The 24,835-nt window shown below is 35.8% G+C and overlaps 1 protein-coding gene and 1 pseudogene across 3 annotated transcripts in view; one reads left to right on the plus strand and one right to left on the minus strand.

The window, feature by feature from the left end:
* Nucleotides 1–14,283: 14,283 nt before the first annotated feature.
* On the minus strand, nt 14,284–14,627 carry LOC143678910 (large ribosomal subunit protein eL30 pseudogene; annotated as a pseudogene).
* A 2,456-nt stretch (nt 14,628–17,083) lies between these two features.
* PLA2G4A (phospholipase A2 group IVA) overlaps nt 17,084–24,835 on the plus strand; it is a 147,873-nt gene continuing 140,121 nt past the window's right edge. The window contains exons 1-2 of one of the 3 annotated variants that reach the window (XM_077157263.1): nt 17,084–17,204; nt 21,154–21,230. The gene's annotated coding sequence lies outside the window, so the exon portion shown is untranslated. The remainder of the gene's footprint in view (nt 17,205–21,153; nt 21,231–24,835) is intronic. The other 2 variants (XM_077157264.1, XM_077157265.1) reach the window with 2 other exon arrangements.

Raw genomic sequence — 24,835 nt, forward strand, 5'->3', positions numbered from 1 at the left:
GTCTCTTGAAAACAAAGGGGTCTAGTAGCTCTGTGAGATTGAGGGACAAGTGTGTATGATCAGGGGTCAGCTGGCATAGTAGAAATATTTATTCATTCATAATTTGTTCCAAGACTTATTTTAAGTATCGTGGATGCCATAGGGAACAAAACAGATGAGGACCTGAGCCTTACAGACTTTATATCCTGGGGAAGGAGTCAGAAAATAAATAGATAACACACAGGAAAATGTATGAGAAAATTACCCAATAACAATTGCAGCTTAGAAAATTAAAGTGAATAATATGGAAGAAAGAGAGAGAGAGAGACAAAGTTAATCCTTCAAACTGGGGTAGGGTGAGGAGGCAGGTAGTGATAAAGAAACCACACACGTGATCCAGGGCTCTGTGTCTAGGATGAATGTAGGCTGGTGGTACAATTCTCAGGAGACAAACTAAATCCAAAACTCCGGGAGACCACTATGGTCAAGAAGGAGCAGGCAAGAAGCAAAGTCTAAACAAGCATGTCAGGGAAGAAGCTGTGAGAAAGGACCTCAGATGCACAGAAGCAGAGATTTCTACAAGACCAAAGGGGTAGAGACCCCAAAGTATGGCATAGGGATGGAAATTCAGTCCTGGGCAGAGTTAGAATTCAGTACAATGCTTGCTGCAAGTAAAAGATCAGAAGTTAGCTTGGAATTGAGATAGTGTTTTCTGTTGTAGGCCTATATAATCACAGCAGTAATCAATATAATTATCATAGTCATCTATATATCTACCTGTTTCATCTCTTTGCTTCCATAACTTTTGCTCACCTTTGCCTGTTGATCAAGATCAGATTTCTCCTCCTCCTTGGCCTAATTCCCCAGTCTTTACAGAGTCTAGGAATCCTATCTTAGGGCTCCTATAATACAAGGTGCATTTCTATTCCCTCATAGATCTGTTACTTCATATTCGTGTTGTTATATGTCACTACTATGTGAAGTTTTTGAGAGCAAGAGGCTACATCTTACATTTCTTTTTATCTCAAGCAACTAACAGAATGTCTGGAACAAAAGAAGTGCTCAACAAAAATATATAAAATAATGGTAGTTAAAATGTGAAGTATGTCTACCATGTGCAAAGTGTTTTACTTGTATTATGTTCATTAATTTTCACAGCAAGTCGGTGTGAAGGAGAGTGAAGTAATCTACCTTTTCGAAGTGACTAAACCGCAGTCCAGGACCAATAAAAAGCACCAGGAAGGCCACGTACTTAGTCATGGGTAGGACTGGGAAGCAATGGTGGGTTTTTCTGCTGCCCCACATGTCCTTTAGGGTTGTCCACGTTAACAGCATGGATGGTTTTAAGCCCACAGATGTTGGTACAGAAAGGAAGACTCAGCAGACAGTTCCTGATCGCTATGAACTTTTAATTTGATTCATTAGGCAATAGTGAACCATTTAACTTTTTGAATGATAGGATAAAATGTAATATGTTATGATGGAAATGATCCTTGAGATAATTGTTAACACTCCTCTGTCCACTTTGTACAGGCTGAATTCTAAAGAAAAATGGTTAGGAGTTTGTAATGGTCTTCCAGTTGAAAAGTTATAAAAAGTTAAACTGCAGATCTAGAAATACAAAAGAAAAGAAAAATAATTTAGGAGATACTGAGCAGGAAAAACTGCAGAAATTCAAGTCTCATTAAATGTGGGATAACGAAAATTTGGGGAGAAGATGGCGGCTTAGTAAGACGTGCGGGTCTTAGTTCCTCCTCCAGAAAAGCAACTAAAGAAACAGAAACAATACGAAACAGCTCCCGGAGTCACGACAGAGACCAAAAAGACAGCGTACCCCATTCTGAAACGGCTGAACGGGCAGGGAGAATCCGCTGCGGTGAGATACCCGAGGGGCGCGCGTTTTCCCGGCCAGGGCGGCTGGCGACTGGGGTCCCCTCCACGCATGTGGCTCCCTGGTCTGACTGGGAACGTTGGATAGCGGGGCCCTCCCGTCACACTTGGCATCTCGGGCCAGCTGGGCAATTTGGACTGGCACTCCCCCAAGCCGCGGCGGCCAGCAACCCCCGCCTCCACGTGCGGATTCCCGGGCCGACTGCCCCGCAGACAGACGACCGCCACGAGCGCCACCTACTGGGCAGGAAAAGAAAAACAGAGCCCAGAGATTCCACAGAAAAACCTTTCAACCAGCTGGGTCCCACACCCAGGGAAATCTGATCAAATGCCCAGACACCAGCAGAAAATAATGGATGACGCTCGGAAAATTGAAGATATGGCCCAGTCAAAGGAACAAACCAATAGTTCAAATGAGATACAGGAGCTGAGACAACTAATGCTGAATATACGAACAGAAATGGAAAAACTCTTCAAAAACCGAATCAATAAATTGAGGGAGGACATGAAGAAGACATGGGCTGAACAAAAAGAAGAAATAGAAAATCTGAAAAAACAAATCACAGAACTTATGGGAGTGAAGGACAAAGAAGAAAAAATGGAAAAAACAATGGATACCTACAATGGTAGATCTAAAGAGACAGAAGCTACAATTAGTGAACTGGAGGATGGAACATCTGAATTCCAAAAAGAAACAGAAACTATAGGGAAAAGAATGGAAAAACTTGAGCAGGGGATCAGGGAACTGAATGACAATATGAAGTGCACAAATATACGTGTTGTGGGTGTCCCAGAAGGAGAAGAGAAGAGAAAAGGAGGAGAAAAACTAATGGAAGAAATTATCACTGAAAATTTCCCAACTCTTATGAAAGACCTAAATTTGCAGATCCAAGAAGTGCAGCGCACCCCAAAGAGAATAGACCCAAATAGGCGTTCTCCAAGACACTTACTAGTTAGAATGTCAGAGGTCAAAGAGAAAGAGAGGATCTTGAAAGCAGCAAGAGAAAAACAATCTGTCACATACAAGGGAAACCCAATAAGACTATGTGTAGATTTCTCAGCAGAAACCATGGAAGCTAGAAGACAGTGGGATGATATATTTAAATTACTAAAAGAGAAAAACTGCCAACCAAGACTCCTATATCCAGCAAAATTGTCCTTCAAAAATGAGGGAGAAATTAAAACATTTATAGACAAAAAGTCACTGAGAGAATTTGTGACCAAGAGACCAGCTCTGCAAGAAATACTAAAGGGAGCACTAGAGTCAGATACGAAAAGACAGAAGAGAGAGGTATGGAGTAAAGTGTAGAAAGAAGGAAAATCAGATATGATATATATAATACAAAAGCCAAAATGGTAGAGGAAAGTATTATCCAAACAGTAATAACACTAAAAGTTAATGGACTGAATTTCCCAATCAAAAGACATAGAATGGCAGAATGGATTACGACCCAGCAATACTACTGCTAGGTATCTACTCAAAGGACTTAAGGGCAAAGACACAGACGGACATTTGCACACCAGTGTTTATAGCAGCATTATTTACAATTGCAAAGAGATGGAAACAGCCAAAATGTCCATCAACAGACGAGTGGCTAAACAAACTGTGGCGTATACCTACGATGGAATATTATGCAGCTTTAAGACAGACTAAACTTATGAAGCATGTAATAACATGGATGGACCTAGAGAACATTATGCTGAGTGAGTCTAGCCCAAAACTAAAGGACAAATACTGTATGGTCCCACTGATGTGCACCGACATTCGAGAATCAGCTTGGAATATATCATTGGTAACAGAGACCAGCAGGAGTTAGAAACAGGGTAAGATAATGGGTAATTGGAGCTGAAGGGATACAGACTGTGCAACAGGACTAGATACAAAAACTCAAAAATGGACAGCACAATAATACCTAAGTGTAATGTAACTAGGTTGGAACACTGAATGAAGCTGCACCTGAAATATGGTTTTTTGTTTGTTTGTTTGTGTGTTTGTATCTTTTGTTTTTTTTTTCTTTTTCCTTTTTATATATATATATTTTTATTAGTATTATTATTTTAATTCTCTTCTCTATATTAACATTCTCTATCTTTTTCTGCTGTTTTGCTAGTTCTTTTCCTAAATCAATGCAAATGTACTAAGAAATGATCATACATCTATGTGATGATACTAAGAATTACTGAGTACATGTGTAGAATGGAATGATTTCTAAATGTTGTGTTATTTCTTTTCTTTTTTTTTTGATTAATAAAAAAAATTAAAAAAAAAATTTGAACAAAAAAAAAAAATGTGGGATAACAAGGAGAAATTTCACTCAAACATAACGCTAGGATTATGAGCTCATGAATATTAAGAGTATTATGGAATTTGGGATGGCACCTAAATTCAGAAAGATGATAAATGTTGCATAAAATTTACTTCAGTTTTTTGATATCCTAAGAGATATTTACAAATCATGAATCAGTGCATAATCAATATCTCAGTTTCTCATCTATAAACTGGCAGAGTTTTCTTTGGATGATCTCAAAGATCATCGTCTTCTCTAAAAGTATGAGATTCCTATACATTGGAGCAGTTCCTTTCCTTTACCTATACTTCCCTTTCCTTCCCTCCTGTTATTTCAAAATGATGACCTGAAAGTCATCGTTCGTTTAAACAATGTTTGTAACCATGTTTAAATACAAGTATATAATTAGAAATCTTTCCTAGTGTTTGTGTACATAAGGTGCATTTTTTTTGGATTGCAGGGCCTGGAAATGTTTGTGACTTTGCTTCGTGGCCTCGATAAGTGTTGCTCAACACAACCACCTGGTTTTCTTTTGTTATTGCTGAGGAGAAGGCTGATTTGTTTACTATTGTAGCTTCCTCTATAGCAATCATTTGATAAAACTCTTCTTCTGTTTACCTTACTTTTGATCATTGCACTGTGGCACACCCTTCAGAAATGTCTAAGAAGTTCTGCTGTCATCAATTACACCAGTTGTGGTATGTTGCAGACTCTTCTTTAAATTTCATTCTAGAACCTCACTATAGAAAACACCGGTACACCAGTTACGCTTATTATGCCCCAGAATTCAAATATTGTGCCTGATCTTAAAATAAAAAATAGTCATAATTTTTTATTTTAGGGAAGCATGATTTTAGTAGCACACAGAAGAAGCACTAGAGAAAAATACATTATTATCTTAGATATGGAACAGTGATGCTTTCTAAATTGGAATATTGATTCATCAGTTGTTTTTTAATTAAGTGAGATATGTTGTTGAGGTTAATTGCCAGAATAAAAAATAACAAGAGTAAAGGACTTAGACAGATAAGCACAGGGAATTCATTCATTTGGAAATATTTTTTGAATACTGATTATTAACATGCAGGCATCACTTCAAACATTGGTCATACATCAGAGCACAAAATAGTTCCAGCCCTCCCAGAGCATACAGTCCAGTGAGTGAAACAACTAGAGAATGCTGGCATTGAATACATGATTAGCAGTTTTAAGATAGAGAATTGCAGGTGTAATGGAAGGAAAAGGAGAGAAGTGGTTTTGGGGGAAAAGTGTTGTCTCCACAATGCCCATATACATGTTATGCATAATCATTCTCCTCTTTCATACATTTCCCCTCCAAACTTTTCTCCAGCAGTGGCTAAATTGGTCACTTTAGGACATTAATCTTGTCACTTCCTTCAATGGATCTCTGTTACCTTTGGGATGTCACCATCCTCTTTACCATGCTCCCAAAGTAACTGGCCACCAGACTGACTCAATCAGTCTTAAGTATTTCTCTTTAATTCAGACCTAAAATGGACTTTTTCAATTTGCCTTGTGTCTCATCCTCTTTCCTATCTAATTACTCGCACAGACCCCATTTCTTCCCCAGCACCTCTACCTTGCTACCATGTACTTAACCTTCAATCTTCAACTTAAAGTTTACTTCCTCCTAAAAGATCTTACACAAACATGTCTACCTGTTCTTAATAGGTGATAATTAAATGCTGTTTGGTAAATTGTATTAACCGAAGAAAGGAAAAATTGGGGATAACGATTTTTCACATTATTATACAGAAAAAAAAAACAAAAACGAACTCTTGATCCTTCCAGTCTGGTTAAGTCCTTCTTCTTGGTGATCATACTCATTAAATGATTGCAATTATATGTACTGTCAGAAGGGCTTTAGAAGAGCAATCTTCTCCAGCCCTTCTTAATAAAGTTCTAAACCCCCGACCTTTGAATGTCACGGAGCAGGAAATCACCTCCCAACCTGACCGAAAATAAACAAACCAAAATTTGGAACACATTTTAACGCCAATCATTAAGAAAGACATAATCTCAGGATAAATGACGTGTTCTAATTCCTCTGAAAGGACAGCTTATAAAATTTTTATGTATATAATTTTCCTTGTTTGCCCACAAACATAACATTTTTGTCACATCAACAATGGTCCAGAGACTGAATTTTGCAAATCTCAGTTCTACCCATCACAGAGCTGGAGGCAAAAACTGGTAGTGCTTTAGTCTCTGAACCAAATACATCCAGGATCACTTAAGAGTTTGAAACACATCTTAATTCTATAGCTGTGTCTTTCATTCCTCTAAAATATGAATGGCAGCACCAGGATAGGTGCTAAGAAGGCTTAAAGTCTTTATTAATGAAAAAAGCAGCATTGGTTGCTTATTCATTGGGGGAGCACAGATGTTTGGGGAGCGCAGATGTTTGGGGAGCGTATTCCTTCGTGTGATATGATGACTACTAGATTTGCAAACATACCCCAGCAGAACGCCTGGACGAAAAACAGTTCTGATGAGTCATCATGCTTTCATATAAGGGTGCTGAAAAGTAACCTCAAAATAGGAACAGGAACTGAAAATTTCCTATTTTAAGACTTCCCTGACTTGTAGTATTTTTCTAAGAAACACAAAGACAAAAACTAGCTGAATATATATATTAATTTATATAAAAAATATTTATAAAATAAGAATCAAATTTGTATCCCTAAAGACCTGTTTCTTTCAAACACTAGGCATTGTATTTTTGTGCTTTTGCAAATATGAGTGAAAAGGAATAATAAATAATGAGAAAAGTCAATGATTAATGGCTTCTTTTAACTTTATTTGTATTTACAAACAGTTCAATAGTGAGAGAGAGGCTTGGCCACAAGCAAATGAAATTTCTGTTTCTATGTAAAGTTATTTCTATATAATCTATAGAAAAAATCTATAGAAAAGCTATTTCTATATAGTCTATTTCTATATATTAAGAAGTTTTGTGAGTTTGGTATTAATCCGGAGAAGAGTAACACTCATAATTGTCCCACCAACCCACGAGGGAGAGTTTTCTTAGAGCTTGAACTTCTTTGGTCACTCCTTATGTATTTTAGAGCAGAATGAATGCTGTAATTTTAGGTAAAATTTTTCCCTATATAAACTGCTGGACTTGGTTAAACTTTTTTCAAATTATTTATGTAAAAAATGAACGAACAAAAAACTGAAAAGCCCTAGGCTTTTGTATCAGAGGACTTGAGCTGGATTACAGCTCTAATAGTAAGTGAACCTGGGCAGTTTAATAAATTTGTGCCTTAGTTTCTGATCTATAAAAATTGGATAATACCTGCAGCAATACAGTGGGAAGTTAAATGATATGGTATAAATATATTTTTTAGACCCTTAATAGAGGTTGGTCCTCCCTTTTCTAATAGCCAATCTTCCATTTCTACTCATGTCCCTTTGGGCGTCCAAGATCTCCATCCAGCTGCATGATCCGGATTCTTGTAGCTAAATAATGGCCAAACCCACAGTTAATTGAAGAGGCAAATTTTGATGTGAGAATTAATGGGAAAGTTAATATTACCACATTTTCTCCAAGAAAACAGCATAATATCTGAAAATAAGTTATTATTTAAGCCATTGTAGTATACCCATATGTTTAATATTATGTATTCTTTAAAATATTTTATTGGCATGGAAATATTTTCCAAAATGATTTACATAGAGAAAAATAAAAATTCAAAAAACATGTATGCATTATAAACCAATTAAACATTATACCTGCATGCAGAGAAGCAAAAGACAAGAACGATACACATCAAAATGCTAACAATTGTTATTGCTGGATAGCGAGGTGTGTGATTTTTTGTTTTTTTTTACTCTCTTTCTTTTGTATGAGTAGATGTAGTGGGCATGATTTCTACCCTATAATACAGGATGCAAGAAATGTCATCACTTTTATTTCACTTGGTCAAAGTTAAACTGCTCCCAGTCCCCGTCTGGCTAGGAAATTTAATTTCAGACATTATTGAAACTTCTTTTCATCAAATTCTCCAAGTTTGTGCACATGTCCTTTGGAGCATGTAAAGTCCTTATAAGAATTTGGATTTTGCAAACATAATTGGGAGGGGTGAGGGATGGAAGTGGGAGAGAGAGTGTAGTAATCTACTCAGTGCCTTGCACTTGCTGCTTTAGTAGGCATGCAACTTAGAAAATACTTTGCCAATGGAACACAGAGTCATCATTTGGATAGAGAAGGGAAAACACCCACGGCTATGGGAACTAAACATGAAGGGAGAATACATGCATTTACAAAATGTTCAACAATGAGCTCATCAGCTTTCTAATCAACTTTTATAGAGCAACAAAAATTGTCAGGAAACAAACTAAACTTTGTGCATATAAAAGCTCTGGATTTTCCCTTTCATTTGGGAACTTTTTCCTTGATTTTTTTTTGCGTGGGCAGGCTCCAGGAATTAAACCCGGGTCTTTGGCATAGCAGGCAAGAATTCTGCCACTGAGCACCACCCCTTTTTTCTTTTTTCCTTGATTTCTAAGGCTCCGGTAATTTATCTGTGAATAGACAATGGGAAATGCTATAGAAAGAGGCACTTCAATTGAGGCAAAGATTTGGTTTAAACTTTGACTCTTATGTTTTACCTTGGGTAAATCACCTAACATCTGAGAGCCCATGTTGTCCTCTCTTTACCTTGGGAATGATAGTAATGGAGGCTGTGTAGGGAATAACTACATGGAGTCCATGGTTAAGCTGGACTATATTTTCAGGAGTTCCTAGGAACCAAGCTTGGGGTCAAAGCACAGAAAAGCGTCTTACTGTCAAGGAAATGAAGCATCCGGGGCATCGGGCTCTATCAGTGATAATTAGTATATTGAATTTGATTTTTGTCTTTTAAAATAGATTAAAGTAGATTTGTCTTTTAAAGTTTTTCCTTAAATAGATTTTTAAAAATCTCTGTATAGGTTACCAGGGAATGGGGTGGGGATAGGAAATGGAAAGTTAAGGTCTAAAATGTACAGGGTTCCTGTTTGGAATGTTGGGAATGTTTTGGTGGTGGATAATGCTGATGATAGCACAACATTGTGCATTCAATTAACAGCACTGAAATATACACCTACACGATTAAAAGGGGAAATGTTGGATTGTATATATGGTAACAGAATAAAAAATTTAAAAAAAATTCATGAAGCTGCACTGCAAAGTAGTGAACCTTGGCCAAAAAAATAAATGACCAAATGAATGAATCATTTATTGAGCAAATATAGACCATTTATTGAAAATATAGTATCCAAAGAGAATACTATGCAAAAGTTGGCGGAAGATTCCAAAATAATTGAACATCAATATGTTAATTATTTTACATAATTTCAAATACCAGAATGGCTGTTCAACAAAGTAGAAGTATCTACAGAGTCAAATGAAAGAGGTATTGTTTTTCCAGAACAATCATTTATGGAAAAACATTCTTACCTTCTTCTTTCTTTATATTTTAATGATAAATCAAAGTATTATTAGATATTAAAGTGTTTTTTTTAATGGTGGCAAGTTTTAATTAGAATGGACATGTAACATCTTTGGATATCAAGGTTGTTTTACTTATTTTTATTATGGGTTAGTAGAAAAATCATGATAAAATACAGGATACCCATATACTACCCTACCGCCAACACCTTCCATTGGTGTGGAACATTTATTACAATTTATGATAGCAAGTTTTTATAATTGTGCTATTAATTAAAGTCCATTGTTTAATTTATTTATTGTTCACTGTTCGTGTAGTATAGTTTCATGGATATTTAAAAACATTTTTTTCTATTACCACATATACAATCTAACATGTCCCCTTTTATTCATACTGGGAAATATATTTCAGTGCTATTAATTGCATTCACAACGTGGTACTTTAGGATATTAGTTTTAGATCTTATTTTGAATTCACTTCTTGTACCTGTCTGCAATTTTTAGAAGAGTAGAAATATCTTGATAAAGTATTAAGAAATACTGAAATACATTGTGTCAGCTGTATTTTCATTAATTATCCTATTTATATGAATAAAGTGGTTGGATCAATTTGCTAATTTGAAATGAATTTTATAAGAGTGAATTTTGAACTTTTTCCATAGTAGCTTCTAAAATTTTTTTGCTGTGAAGTATCTCAAATTTTACACCATTCATTAAGATAATTTGGGGAAAAACTGTGGAATTTAAGGCCAGATCATAAATGTGATGAAATTAAATTCTGGTATGTTACTATCTGTGTTATTTGGATGAAGATAAAGAGTTACTTGCTTGGCTTTGTTGTTTCCAATCGGAGAAAAGTTGACATATATATGTGGTTGAAGGAAGAGATTTTTCTAGAGAGAAATTGTGGGTCCTGACAATGTGTTTGAAAAATTAAATAGCAGAAGTACCTCAGAAGATGCATAGTCACTGGTTGTATAAACATGAGTATCACAGTGATGCTATTTCCTTAGCCCTTGATAACCAAATGCTCTATGAAAACTCTCTACGGACATCCATCAGAGCTCAGTTATTGTAGGAACGTTGGGCATTCACTTAGTAATCTTTGCTGCTCAAGATTGCCTCCCGAGCAAAAGATATGGGCCCAGCCTTTCTTGTCATCATCATTACATTTAAATTCTTGGAGCACAAGTATTTTTAAAGCCCTGTAAAGTGCCTGCAAGTCAGCTTCTAAGCTGAGGAATTGAGCTCATGTTCCTTCTTACAGAATTGCTGGGACTAGACATCACTCTCTTTACCATACTTAGAAGGATCTCGGATGGTGGAAAACAACTTGCTAAATTATTGCCACAGTAGGTGAAATGAATTAGTGCAACTTGGCTTTGCTGAACATTCTTAAACATGGTGTGCCTGAAACTAAAAATTTCCACCAGGTATTAAGTCATATTTATTGTTGACAGCATGAATCTTTCCATGTGTACAATATAAACTTACAATTTATGATTATAGGAAGGTGTTCTGATTTTATTTTTACTTCTACCTTATCTGAAAAAAAAAAAAGAAAGAACTTTAAGGCATAGTGGTATGAGTCAATAGGCAGTGGGGAAAACTAGATAGTATGGGCATTGGGGTAGAATGATCTGACTTATATTGTTGGAAGTTTGATATGATGGTGAAGCATTAGGATGATTTTAAGAGGGGTAAAGAGTGAGAGATTGTAGGTGTGAAGACTATATGGGAATAAATTTAAGCAATAGTAAAACAAGAATCTAAATTAAAACTTCTGATAGTAAAATGGAAAGAAAACGTAGATACAAAAATTGGGAGATAAGAACTTGAAGATGAACAGAGGTTTTGGGAGTAGAAGGAAGGGGTGAGGGGGCAGGTGCAGTAAGAGCTATTGGTAAGGAAGAGAACAATGGAAGTTCCCTAGCTTGCTTGTTTAAGATAATGGCAGTTCCATTTACCACCAGTGGTTCTACTACCGCAGATATACTACAATCAGTGGGACTGGCTGATTTGTGACAAAGCTGTCAATATGATTAAATAGCATTTGTTATAAAATAAGGCATGAGATGCTGGAAAAATCGTGGACTTTGGAATTGTACAAACGTGCATTGAAATCTTGACTCCACTACTAATTTTGTGTATTTATGTGACATTGTTTAATAAAGATAATAATGACCATGTTTGTGAATATTGTGGTTAGTGATACTGCAAAAGTAGAGCAAAAATAGTACTATAAAAAGTAAGCTTTTTATAGGTCATACATACGATTAACTATTATATTACTTGTGCTTTATTTGTTATAGTCCTCCATGGATATAACACTGAGAATAGAAAAGTTTAATAAAGAAGTAATTGAATGGTCAATAAGAGGGAGGGGAAAGAGGTATGTGATGTATGAGTTTTTTTCCTTTTATTTCTTTTTCTGGAGTAATGCAAATGTTCTAAAAATGATCATGGTGATGAATGCAGAACTATACAGTAATATTGTGAGCCAGTGATTGAATACTATGGATGGACTGTATGTATGTAGAGATTTCTCAGTAAAAATATTAAAATAAAAAAGAGAGAGGGGGCAGGCCACGGTGGCTCAGCAGGCAAGAATGCTCGCCTGCCATGCCAGAGGACCCGGGTTCGATTCCCGGTGCCTGCCCATGTTAAAAAAAAAAAAGAGAGAGAGGGCTTCATCTGAAAAAAAAAAAAAGAGACTTAAGAGAGATATAAACAAAACATAATATGTGGACCTGGCTTGGATCATGATTCAATTTAACCCACTGGTAAAAAAAAAAAAATTGTGGGATTATTTGGAAAATTTGAACAAAGACAGGTTATTAGTTAGTCTTTGTGTTAATATATTATGGATATGATAAAAACAAAAGTTATTGTTAGAGATATATAGATGCATCTATGATGCATATATTTGAGATTTGCTTTTAAATATTTCATCAAAATAAGTGAGTTATAGATGAAACAAGATTGGCAAAATGTTCGTAAATGTTGATGCTGGGAAATATATACTTGAGATTTCATTATACCATTCTCTCCATTTTTGTGTATCTTGAAAATGTCCGGAATATGGTTACAAATAAATCTATTATAAAAAATATAATGTTTTGCTCATAAATATTCTCTTCCTAGAGTTGTGTTTTTTCATGTCAGGAAGAATATTATGTTTTAATCAGGGCCCATTTCATTTTCCCTATGGTTAGTTTCATATTTCTAGGAATTTCATTAGTGTGGGGAAGTAAAACAAAACAAAACAAAAGACTTCTCTTGGCGAATGTCTCAGTCAGCATCCTTCAGAGAAACAGAATCAGTAGGGTATTTACATATAAGTAGTGCTATAAGGAATTGTTTTCTCAGATGATTGTGGGAGCTGGAAAGTCTGAATTCTGAAAGGCAGGCCTGAGGCTGGAAATTCCTCTATGAGCAACCTCAAAATCTTGAGTCCTAATTCCTTGAGCTAGAAACTCAGGAAAGAGTGGAAGGTATTATCTTGAAGCAAAATTCCTTCTGATCTCTGGAACCGTTGTTCATCAATCTTAAAACCATCAACCAATTTGATGGGGACCACCACATTTTTGAGAGTAATCTTCTTCACTTAAGCCCAGATTGCAGATGTTAATTCGATCGACAAAATGCCTTCACAGTTATAGCCAGGCCAGTACTTGACCAAACATCTGGACATCATAATCTAGCCAAACTGACACATAAAATTAACCATCATAGTTAATGAGGGCAGTGGCGAATGGAAGGCTATTTGGGTTTCCAAGTTTAAGATACCTTTAACTGCAATACTATGAATAACAATTAAATTCAATAAATATTAATTGAATACCTACTAGATTATGGACTTTGGAGGAAGGTTAACTAAGGTGAAAGAAGCTTGTTTATTGCCTCATGGAGCATAAATTTTTTTTTTCTTGTGTAGCCAAGTATAATGTAAATTTATCAGTGCCCTCATTAGTGTTCTGAATCAAGAAGAATGATTAATTCTTCTGGAAAAGGGAGTAAGTAGGGAAATTTCCAGGCAAGATAGCAATTGAACTGAGCCTTGACCGATGAGTAAGATTATTCCAATAGATCTTAGGGAGAAGGAGTTCAGAAAGAGCTGTTGGTGTGTTGGTTTGAATGAAAGATGGAGATCAACTAACTGAATGCCAAAAAACTTCACTGGGTGAGTTACTTTCATCTTCTTTGGGTTGATATCTTACTAATGATTTTAGTAACACATAGAGAGAGGAATGACTCATGTTAATGATATTCAAAGACAGATAAATAGCAAGAAAGTCAAATTATTGTTTTACTACAAATATACTTGTACTATGGACCAGAATACACAAGCAGAGCAGGAGAACAGGAGAAGTAGTACTATTAAATTGGTTGATTGGTGATCGCTGAGAATGTTCTCTTGTTTCTACCTACAATCTCGATTAGATTTCCTGGTTTACTCTCTTAGCAGCCTATGCTTTTGCTTATAATGTTAATTTAATGTCTATTAAAAACATTTTTAATTTACTATTTATTCCTTCATCACATCAGTTGGTTTATTAGTTTATTAGTTTAGGGCCATACCTATTTTGTTTGTTCATTTGTTTTTTTATTTTGCTTTGTTTTTTTAAAACAAGCTCTGGCCGGTTTTATTAAAGAAAGCTTTTACATGATTTACTTTTCACCTACCCATTCTGGCACGCTTTTAATGATATCAGAATCACTTGGATCAATGATAGCCACTATGCATGCTCTAGTATTTTCCGCATGTTGTGCCCAATTCAATATTATTGCCAGTGTAATGATGGACACCAGTTTTGGCCAACATGGCATGGTATTCTATTTCAGATTTCTTCAAAGCTGGGCAGTTGTTGGTGAGGATGACTAGTTTCTCTTTGCCTTGCCTGATCATCTTCAGAGTCTGCTTATATCCCAGCAGGTACTTTCCACTTTTCATAATGAATTGGAAGACTAGAGTTGATCGGCCCTGGTTACTTTTTTATCTTCTTTGCAGCCATGATCTTCCTGTCTTAGGCACAGTACAGCTCCCAGCCAAAAGCAGCCATCAAGATGACCAAGGAGTCTGCTCATTTGTGGGTTTTTTTTTTTTTGTTGTTGTTGTTGTTGTTTTAGCATGGGCAGGCTCTGGGAATCAAACCCGGGTCTGCGTCATGGCAAGTGAGAATTCTGCCACTGAGCCACTCATTTGTTTTTACAGTGTCTTTCTAGAGTTTCCCACGTTTCCTGAGATAGAGTAGATAGTCTGTATATTTATGGAATGGAAGGAATGGATAGATTTCTGGATTATTACTGAGGCTGGACTTTTCATTAGCGGTGTGGATTCAACTCTCATATAGTAATCTCATATTCCACATATCCAAGTTGTCGGGGGACAAATCACTCATCACTTCTACCGCTACTATTTTTCATGTAGTTAGAAAATAGAATAGGTGAAGTGGAAGTGTTAGAAAAGATGATAGAAAGCAATTGCAAATAAGGAAAGAGAAAACAAGCATGAAAACACCAGGCTTTCTTTTCTGCTTTTTGAATCTGGGGTTTTGACATGTAAGTACTTTATTGTTAGTAAATTCAGCCAGTTCCTAGGCTGGTCATATTTCTGAGCTATTCAGTGCTAAACTTATCTTATTGTTTCCAGCCTACATTTTTTAAAGGATATTGACAATTATTAGTAAAAGGTATGAAAATTAGACTGGAAATAACTCAAAAGGTGGGATTGAATTTAAAAAGATTGCTAGAGTATTGCTCATTTCCAGATGGCCACCGTATGGATTCTTCTTCTGATTTCCTTCATTGATGAAGAGGTCCAGTGAGAAGGAATCTTGAGATCTGATTAGTCCTACAGACTGAGGCAGGTTATAAAGGCAGGATCTTTCTTACCTAAGTCGTAAAAATTCTTGGACCCAGTAGCACAGTGATGGAACTACTTTTGGGGGTAAATACAAGGATAAAGTGAAGACAGCAAATGTGAGATGGTATCATCTATCCAAGGGCTATGTAAAGCAAGGAGAAGGTATGGAGCTAAGACAGATGCAATTATGGAAGCCAGGCAACCACAGAATGTGGCTTTTATTCACTACAAGCCTGGAGACAAACCAGTCTCATTTAAAGAGGCTGGAAAGAGGCAAACATCTCCCTATGTATTTTAACCCAGACCATACTATACACTGAAGTTTTCTTTAAAAGCATTTGACGAAAAATTATCTTTAATTTATGACACACTATCTTCTCCAAGTACTGAGAGCTGTAATGCTTTGTTAACATGCTGAGTAGAGCATTGTACAGGAAGCTGTTTTTCAAGGCAGTCATTCTTTGTTAGGGGTGAATATATCTTGGAATGCATCTGTTCCAGTTAAATTATGTAAAGAAAATTCTTTCTTACACCATTTCTATCTGGGAAGAAAGATGAATAATTGCAATGTGTGCTCTGTTCCTCTATTTAGCACGCACTGCCTTTCAAGAAATTCAGGGGTTTCTTTGTAGGGAGAAAGACCTTGATCCCACAGTCAACAGGTCTTTTTAGGAATGAGAGATTTACAATATTTTAGGGTGACTTTAAGGCAGAAAATAACAACAAGGAGTTGAATCTTGGGCTAACCCCCCACTCACCCCCACCCCCACCCCCACCCCCACCCCCACCCCCACCCCCACCCAGTAACCCAGAGGATTTGATGACAGGGGTTTACAGAAGTTATAGCCTTTGGAAAAAGTTGTGAGAGTTAAGTGAGTTCAGTATTTGATTAAAAAAGAGAAGATGTGCTTGGAAGTCAAGATAGTTCATACAGGGTGTATCAACATGTCAGTCTTTAAAGACTAATTGAGTCTGCAGAATTTGGATACATGTAAGCAGTGTACCTTCTTCATTGCAGTAGTATAAGCGATTTGAATTTGTATTGCAAATTCTGAATTTATGTCATTTAAGGAATTTTCCCCTTAAATATCAGTGAATACATTACATATTTGGTATACCTTTAATCTTCAGTTTACAAACAAATGGTAATCAAACCAGGTGTTACAGAGTTTTAATGAAGTCTTATATTGTTCGTCTTTAAAATGTACACATTTTATACTTGTGGTTCATAAATACTTTGCCTTTTTTAAGAGCGCTAAAGTGCTCTAGTATTCTCTAACTTTTCAATTTTATTCTTAAACTTGTTTGGAAAAAAGAGGAAGTAATGACTACTTAAGGGTGAGAAGTGGTTCCAAAGACGCGTGCACGCGCGCGCGCGCACACACACACGGACACAAACACACAGACATACACAGGAGCATCTGTATAATTTAGGATCGGTTAACTTACTTATTTTTTAAACATGTCTTCGCACTCCAACTCTTGATTCTGTTAAACTTTTACATTTAAGATACTTAGTTTTCAGGAACCAATGTTTTGGCCTGTTCCTCTTTAATTCCACCTTAAAACTTTTGCAGAGACGAAAAGGAGCCCGCCCAGATTTGGGCCACACCCACCAAGAATCAGACCCTCTTTAACATGTTTGTAGTCGGCGGCTGTAAGCAGATCCTGACAGAAAGCTAGAGGGACAGAGAAGCCTGAAGAATCTCATGTAACTCTGAGAACTGTAAGCAATCTATTTAACTCTTCCGTCCTCCACTTACCCTTCCTCCCTTAGCTCTTGGTTCGTAGTTTACTTGGAAGGAACACGGGACGGAGGGGAAACCTAATGCCCACTGCTTTACAGTGTCTGCACGTCCTCTCCCTTTCGAAAAGAGACACAGACCTAGGGCCTTAATGTCCTACTCAAGCGAGTTTGCCTTCCTGGGTCTAAATGCTGCTTGGAGTTGAATGGTAAGGTGTTTCCTTCAGTTGCAGCCCCAAAAGCTGATATTCAAAACGGCAGTGAGGTGGCGCCCCGTAGCGCTCCACGTGACGCCACCCAGCGGTGACCGGTCCCAGACTGGAGCAGCGCGCTGTTTGACAGCTGGAGGGGTCTTTAGAGATCGACTAGTTGCCTCCTTTAAGTTTCGGTGTGAAAACCTAAGTAGGTTACTTGTGCAAAGCATTACCGGGTAGCTAAGGCGTTGCAGGTTTACGCGAAAAGCAGTATAAAGTGTTAATTGTAAACTGACTGGTATTCTGATGCGTTCCTCGTTAAGTGGACAAGCCAGGATTACAGAGCTCAAAACCAGGTACTTAAAAAGATTTGACCAACTGATGAAGATAAACCTTGAATGGGAATCTATTTTAGTATTTTCGTTTCAGAAGAAGAAGGGGGAAAAAAAATGCCTTTGGTTTTGAAATTATAGTGGCTTAACCTATCTAAATCGCCCACAACGTTTAAACATTTAAACTTTTATTTAAAGCTTTATTTATTCTTATTTAAAGAATAATAAAGAAGTTATTCTTTAAAATTGTTTTAAAGAATAATTTTCCCCTCAAAATCTAGAAAAAGAAGCTCTCCTCATACCAGTTGATGACGTGAGCGTTTATTCAGCTAAGGCATGCACAGAGTATTAGAAACGTATCATTTAGATGTGCTTACTTCTAAAGCTATGATATTTGCAAATAAAATCCTTTGGGTTTGAGGGTGGCTTGTGTTTTGGTTTGTTCCTATTTGTTCCATATATTTGGAGTTGTGGTTCAAGAATTATTGGAAAGAAATAGTGATGAAACAAATCCTGTTAGAAATTTTTTAATTACATGGCAGAAGTCCCTACACCTTGCCAATCAAGTTTGATGTCTGGATAAGAAACAGGTAATAGCTTCTCTCTCTGAGCAGAGGAAGAGTTAAATTTTAAATTAAGCAATAATTGTGAAATGCATAGAGAAGTGTTTAATCTGCCTTTGCTCATAGCAGCCTTACATACTTCCTGTAGGGGAAGCACATTTTATAGGAGAAGACACTGCTTCTTTTTAACATTGTAAGTCTCTTTTAAAATGTTTTACCTTTACATTTAATTAGGAAAAGGAAAAATTGTTACACAGATTTCTTAGGACCTGATAAGGTGCATTCATAGAGAGAATTTGGCCTGTGTGTTTAGCCCATCAGTATCATGTCTAGGGTCCCTGCCTGGAAATCAGAGCCATAAAACTGAACGGTTTCCATATTAAAAAATATGTTCCAGGAATACAAAACGAAGGTAGAATTAATTGTGGTTCTGTTTCCTGTTGTATGCCTTCTGTTTACCATCAGTTTTTCTTCCTTGTTGCTTGCATAGTCTTAAGTGTTTTTGACTCGTACTCCCTAACAAATCTTAGGAAAGCTATGGACTGCACCCCAGAATAATACACATACACTTTCCCAATACATACAAATTTGTAAACACCTTTAAGAAGTTCACAACCCCCCAAAGGCAATTTGTGTCGTACGAAAAGACAGTGTTTCTTAGAAATTTGGAGTTTTCTGATGATGTCCAATAATTAATTAGCAAATCATTTAATTCATAAGTAAGAAGCTACCTAACAGTGAGCATTGGCAGTGCTCATATTGCTATTTGTTCATTGGTGTTATGGACTTTCAAGCAATTTGGTGGAGTGGAAAATAAAACTTGCCTGGAAGCCAAGTGACCTAGATTCTAGAGCCAGCCCCTCAAATAATTTGCTGTACAATTATTAGACTTGTCTTTTTCTCTGGCATCTGATACTTTTAGTGCTGAATACAATAATGAAACAATTGGAAAATAGCATGCAATTTATTTTTTACTGGATTGTGGAGTGTCTAGCTTTGCTTCTTTTGCTCCAAAATTACTAACATTATTTCCCAGCATGATTATGCTTTTATAATATTCTTAGTCATTTACAAAGACAATTCATGCTCACTGTTTAAATTTTTTTTAAATATAGGAAAGCATGAAGAAGAAAAGGAAAAATTTACTTGTAATCCTCCCCGGGAGATAACCACTTTTAAAATGTCATTCATTCATTCATTTAAACAGTCCACAAATGTCTATTGTACACCTAGTATGTATCATCACTGTCACAGGTTCATAGGGTATATTAGAGACAGGCAAGGAATTCATGTATATGAATAAACACCTAGTTTATTAATACTTGTAGACATTTTTCTGCACATACACTCACCTGTAGATTTTACAAAATTGTGATCACACTATCCATACTATTCTAACATGCTGTCCCAGCAATCATGAAATTTTCAGTTAAAATGTCATTTTTATAATTGTGCATTATTTAATCTGCCAGAAACTTGCAAGTAATATCCATCTATCCATGAGTAAGAAAGTTACATGCTTACCATGTTGTAATTTTTAGTCTGGTGGATATGCTGTGTTATTCAATACTAAATTGTTGGTTACTTAGATTGATTACATTTTTTTACCATAATGAATAAAATTTCAGCTATAACCTCTTATATAAATGTTCATATGCATCTTTGTTTACTTCCTTAGTATGGAATCATAAAGGTGTATTTTCCAGATTATAACAAAAATTTCACTGCTTGCAAGACCCTAAGCCAATTACTTTATCTCTTTAAAACTTTGCTTTCTCAACTGTAAAAATAAGGAAATTAATAATAATTATTATTGGAAATTTTGAAGATTTTATGAAGTGTCATGAAATGTTAGTGCTTGTTTTTGCCGTTTTGCTTTTGGGAGAGAGTGTACCCATTTATAAGCATTTTAAGATAGTAGAGTTTTCCTAAGTCAATGCTGGGTATTATTCAAATAAGCAAGGACAAATCCAACAATTGAAGGCAATTGATATAAGAAAATGGTATAATGTTTATATTTGTATTTCTTCCATGAACAAGGTTGAACAAGTTTTTGTAGTATCCATTTATGTGTATCTATTTGTGAATTGCCTCTTTCAATGTAATTTTAAAAAGTTTTCTTTAAAAATTTATAATACAGGAAATATTCATACATATAACTTAAAATCAAAAGTTCCTTGAGATCTTGTTAATTTTTAAGAGTGTTAGGTGTCCTTGTTTTAGAAATATAGGGTAAATATTGAACTGGAAATAAGAAATTCTACAATTGCTATTTTTCTCAATTTTAAGAGGCTAGATCTTGTTTTCTGAAACCCTTCTTTTAAAACTGGTGAGAATATATAGTTAAATGAAAGCAAACTTTTTTTTTTTAAATTCTCACAGACTCATTTTTACAGAAATTGGGGAACTGAAGAGGTTCAGAGAAGCTTGCAGACTTCCACAGCTTCTGGAATATACAGACTTGCTTAAAGCTCTGGAGTTCTTTACAAAGAAGACAGGAATTAGAGCAGATAATGTTCTGACCTTTTTAAATACCATCTCCTGCCTTAGAACAAAGGGATGGAGCAAAGTTTTGCTGTTCTTGTTATGTGATTCTCAGTATGTTGATTTCTCTTTGATTCTCATTCCACTTTTACATTCTTTGAAGATAGTTTATCTTTCCTTCCTACAGACATAAAAGAAGTTTACATAAGCAGATTTATAAAGCTGAACTACCAGTCTAATAGTCTAATTATTTGCTTAATGAATTTAAATGACTTTATGGAAATTCAGCCACCTCTGGGGCAAAGATAACAGGCCCAGGCTGATTTGTACTCATTTTTCTTCCCACTTCCCTCTTCAGCAGATGCAATTGTGAATCAATTTTTGGTCAGCCTCCCTCTTCATTGGTCTGACTTCTGGACTCTTCAGGAAATTCAGGTATTTTAAGTAACAGTATGTTTTGAAATAGAAAATAAATATCCATCAGAGGTATAATTTTAGTATTCTATATTACAGAAGACTCTCATGTGTTTATAATATCTAACTTACACTTGTTGGTTTTTCAGTTTGTCTTTATTTAATTTACAACCAGCTTTCTGAATATCTAATTTGAAGAAAATGCCCCAGGAGTAAACTCAGAGGGCCAATAACAGGTGCATAATGTTTGTGTTTTACAAAGAGATTGCTTGAAAGCCTCATTCATTTTCACAATAAGCATGTGAGTTAGTAGAGCAGGTACTACTAATGTGAAAATCTTTTCACATTTTGCAAGTGTGAAAAGAGAAATGCTGAAAGGTCACATGGCTTCCTTAATGCCCAAGTCTTAAGATTTTCATTTTGTTTCATTCACATGCTTCAACTGATAGGTTGATTTATATTTTCTTTTTTTTTTTTACATAGGCAGGCACCGGGAATAGAACCCGGGTCCTCGGGCATGGCAGGCAAGCACTCTTACCTGCTGAGCCACTGTGGCCCGCCCAATATATATTTTCATTTTTGATACCTATTATGTAAGGATGTCTACCTCTTTCTATTGGTGTTAACATTAGAAAAATTATAAAGGAAGGTCTAGAGAATTCATTGTTCAAATGCACACATATTAACTCAATTGTTTTGCCTTTATAACTGGCTTAGTGATTGACATAAAGCAGGTTGCACAAACGCAAGGATGATTGAAAAAGTGTGTATAATTTATAATTTCTTATTTTGGAATTTTATGGTTCCAGATTAAGAAACACATTTATGTATCTATAACATATATAGATACATGCTGCCTTAAGAAAATAAAATATATGACATTTTATTAAAAAATACAATTTGAACACATCAAGGAGTGATTATATAAGTTATACAAAATGCACTGATTTTACAAAAGCTTTTGCTAACAGGTTAGTAATTGAAAATTCTCTTGGAATGTTCCAATATGAGCTGCGGAACTTTGGCTCTCTCTCTGGCTTTTATTAATTTTGGCAGTTGGCAAAAAGCATTTGCATAAGAAATGTCTACTCTGACCTTGGTTTTATCATTTCTAGAAAAAAAATCATTATTTTACTTTTCCAAACAATGTAGTAGCTTGTGGTAGACTAGATACTCCTTCTCAGGGGTAAACATAAATTTTAGTCATAAACTTGGTTAGTATGCATATGCATGACTTTGCCATAATATATAACACACAATAGATCAAGTTTGATTGTTGTATCCAACTGTACCCTTGCCTACAAATGCCACCAGAAATAGGAGGTTAACAAATTCTTTCTGAATTTCAGTCACTAAATAAATGCTTCTTATGTGACCCATTCTTTTATGCTCAAATATTTGATAAGACAAGCAAGCTAAGCACAGTGCACAGACAGTAGGCTGGATGTCAGGTCCCTTCTGTAAGGAGGTATTCTTGCTGAATTTTTGGTCTATAATTGTAGAAGAGACAGTACCTGTGTTAGTCTGGGGGCTAATAAATAATTTCAGGTTTTCTTCAGGCTCTCATTTTTATTTATCGAAACAAAAGGCAATATATTTTGTAAAACTTTTACGTGTTTTTCATGGAAAATCATGAAAATATTGAGAAAACTAATTTAGAACAATTGCATAAGAATTATAGAAAAGCAGTTTGAGGAAAAGTGCCTAAAGATGAATGCGGTTATGGGATCATGCTGCATGGACTCCTGCTTCTGATAATTCAGATTTCTTAACATCTACCAGTCAGTCCTTTGTTGTCTACAATAAACCTCAAAGAGGTGTAGATTTCCTCTCCATTCAATTGTTTTGAAGAAGTAGCAAATGAGTTTAAAGCTGGTTGAGCTCATGAATTTAGATCTCAACAAGATAACTTTATGGCATTTCTGCATAGTTCGTGACTCATCTAACTCACTATTACCAATGTACAATGGTAATTAATGTTCAGATGATAACTTTAAAGATATTGTTAGACCCTATGGTATGTTGAATTATGTATCCCGATTTAGACATGTTCTTAATCTTCATCCATGTCCCTTTGAGTGTGAACCCATCATAAATAGGAACTTTTGAAGATATTATTTGTAGTTAAGATATGACAGACTGACGCAGGGTGGGTCTTAATCTGGGTTGCCACAGGCCTTATAAAGAGGAGGCCACAAACAGGGAGAAGCAAAAAGCCAGCAGGCACCAGGAGGGAAAGGAAAAGATAATACCGTGTGACCAGAAAGCTAAGGAACCTCAAGAATCGCCTGCAGCCTGTACCAGAAGGCCTTGGAGTAGGAGCTGGAGAAAATAAGTCTTACCTTTATATAGATTTTGGACTTCTCCTAGCCTCAAAACCATGCGCCATTAAATTCCCGTTTTGTAAGCCAACCCACTGGTGGTATTTGTGATAGCAGCCTGGAAAACTAAGACAGATCCTTAATTCTTAGAAGATGAACATTTAAGAAAATTCCTCACTGTAATAATTATAATTTAAAGATAATTCTTAGTTAAATACAAAATATAATTACAAAAATATTAAGATAATTACTTATAATCTGTTACGTGGTACTTATTTTCTAAAAGTGTTGACAGCCAGTGATTAATATTTAAAATACATACAGCTTCAAAATATTTATATGGGATTTTTTCCTCATCCTCATCACTGTTTGTAATGATCCCTCTGCTGACATTGGAAAGCAATATAGAAAGAATCAGTTTTGTAAGACTAATTCAGTGTTTGCAGAAATTCTTACTATCCATCTAATTTACATTCTATCAACAAATTGTCTTGCTTGGTTAACATTATACCAGCTATTGTCACACTGAAAAGAATGTGCAAGCATAATTTTCTGTGAGGAAAATAATTTCTGTATATTTTACTAATTTATGTTATGTCTAGAAAAGTAGTAGGAAAACATATCTTTATAATACTTAGAAAAAGAACACATGTTTTAGGAAGCAATTTAGGTAGTTTGTACTCTCCTTTTTTACAGAAGGATTTTACCTGCTGGGTCAAAAAATGCAGTTGCTAATATCAGTTATCATTGAGCTGTTCAAATTTATTCCTTCGCCAATTCAGTAAGTTTTAATTAATACCACTACCTGTTAGGCACTGTGCTACATATACACTGTACTTGGGTGAATTAAGCAGGTATGGCTCTTTTCCTCTTGAAGTGTGCAAACAGATAATAAATGATATAAAGGAAGTAAACAGGCTTCAATAATTAAAATAACATGAGGAAGTAGAAGATGGGGAGGACTTGCTGAGGAGATAAAAAATTATTTTATTTATTTCTTTGCTTGCTTGTTTATTTATTTATTTTACATGGCAGGCACTGGGAACCGAACCTGAGTCTCTAGCATGGCAGGTGAGAACTCTTCCACTGAGCCACTGTTGCCCGTCCAGGATATAAAAATGTGAACAGAGATGAGGGATGAGAATCCATGGGTGGCAGGTGAATGGGGTAAGAATAACTGGGCTTAAGATGGGGTGTCTAGGTGGAGAACATATCTGTAAATGAGCTAGTGAAAAACAACCAAGAAATTAGATGGCAAACTATAGGTTGGGGTGATGTCATAGGAGCAAAGGAGGGAAATGGTTC

Source organism: Tamandua tetradactyla, chromosome 4 (genome assembly GCF_023851605.1).
Source record: "Tamandua tetradactyla isolate mTamTet1 chromosome 4, mTamTet1.pri, whole genome shotgun sequence".
NCBI lineage: Eukaryota > Metazoa > Chordata > Mammalia > Pilosa > Myrmecophagidae > Tamandua > Tamandua tetradactyla.